This window comes from Cariama cristata, unplaced genomic scaffold (assembly GCF_000690535.1).
Source record: "Cariama cristata isolate BGI_N322 unplaced genomic scaffold, ASM69053v1 scaffold2089, whole genome shotgun sequence".
NCBI classification, from domain to species: Eukaryota; Metazoa; Chordata; class Aves; order Cariamiformes; family Cariamidae; genus Cariama; species Cariama cristata.
The window spans coordinates 1-2,007 of NW_009633828.1; positions in this window are offsets into that span (position 1 = coordinate 1).

A 2,007-nucleotide genomic window follows, 5' to 3' on the forward strand; every position below is an offset into this window, starting at 1 on the left:
AGAACCAGCGCCCCGTGCTCCGAATCGTTCAGCTCTGTGCGAGGGGCTGTCACGTCCAGAAACATCCCTCCACACACAGGTTTTCGTGCTCCCTCGTGCAAGGCCTGACGGGCATCGGCCCCATCACCATTTTGCAAACCCCTCTCCCGCAGTTTATCCACATCTTTAAGCTCGGAGGGAGCAGCAAGTACACTTTGCAAACCTCCCTCACTTGAAATAACAGAAAAGAACCGGGTTAAATGTCCTGTGTAGCTCACAACCCAGCGCAAACCACCACAAGCTGTATTTTTGTCATACTGGGTGCTTTTACGTTACAGCACGTCAAGGTAACAGTCAACACGGTCCAACTTCACATCGTTCTAGAATATAAAGCACAATATATTTCCACTGGATGAAGTCATGGAGGAGAAAGATACCCCGGTGCACGTGAAAAACCTCATCTCCCCTGCCAGTGATCCTCACAGAAAGGGGCCGTGTTTCATGTCATCCTGCCTTGCTCCTCTTCAATTGGTTTAACCCAGCCTATACACTCCATCCTACAACTGAAGTAACATGGAAGTATGTGGCCATCATCCCACTCCAAAGAAAAACAAGTGAGGGATGGGGGCTCAGATGACAAACAGGAGCGAAAGGCCAAGGCTTCAGCACTTGCTGATGAACGGGAAGAGTACTCACTGCCCAGGAAAAGTAACTGGCTTTAGGATGGGAAGTCACCGAGAGGGACAGGTGCCATCGTGCTTACAGCCACTCCAGCTGAGCCCCACGAACGTTACGTGACTGAAAACAAGTCACTGAAATCCAATGAACGGCAACACACACAAACAACTAAGAACTGGTTCTGCATCTTTACTCCCCATCCATCAGGGCTGAGACAGAAGGGGAAGGTTTTATGGCAAAAGATCCTTCTCCCAGGAGATACTTTGGCTTGTGACATTTGTGTAAGGCTTCTCTGCACTGCTCAACCATGCAAAGTGCCTGTGAACGGGGACGTGGCCTCCCCAGCAGGCACGGGGCTGTGGGCCACGCCTGCATCAAAGTGTACCACCACCCCAGGGAGGCCTCTACACAGGGAACTTAAATCTAACCTCGATAAATAAAACCAAATGTTTATTTACACCAAAGAATTCCAACACTGGATCTTTCACATATGAAGGACAAAGTATATATACACAGCAAGGGGTAGCAGGGCTGTAACAAGGGTGCTTTTCCGTTGTCAATGATAATATTTGTCCACAATTACTGATCTACCATTTCAGTTTAAATTAACATCTGCTCGCTCCTTCCTCTCAGTGCGTATTTACAAGACTGTGAGGTAACTGGTATTCTCACCACATGGCACGTGAGGGAGGGGATGGTGGGTGAAGATGTGGTATCGGACTTGGCGCAGTCTGATTTTTCCAGCTTTAAGTAGCCACCAGCTTGAAACCTATATAAACGATTTAAAAAACAATATACCCAATAACAAACTAATTCCAGAGATCCAAGCCAAGCAATGGCAGGAAGAACGCTCCCCGAGAAAGGGGCCGATTAGAGTACAGCTTACTCTACAGGAGCACCTTTCTCAGGAGGTGGCAAGGACTCCAATTGGATCAGTAAGTTCATCTTTTAAGACTAAAATTACATGCAAGGGGGTGAGTTGGCATTCTGGTTGGCTCCTAAGGAGACACAATTCAATCCAATTAGGGTTTCAGACATTATCTGCACTTACTCCTTTTCAGCTTATACCACCTCTCCATACTGGAATTGTCTCCTCAGTGTACCCCGGCTGAGTCATACGCAGGACATGGGGTTAAAGTGAGTGGTACTTTAAAAATCCACCTCCCCTGCCTCATGAAGACTTGGTTTGGTAGTCTCTGGAGAACAGCACAATCCCCCAAGGTGTAGGCTTGTGGAGGAGTAATGGTGGGAACATGGAAGAGAAGAGATTTCCAGCAGGATGCAAGAGCTTGGAAATGCTGTTGATTCATCTTTGTTCTTAAATGAAGAGTATTTTTGGGGGGGGGCGGG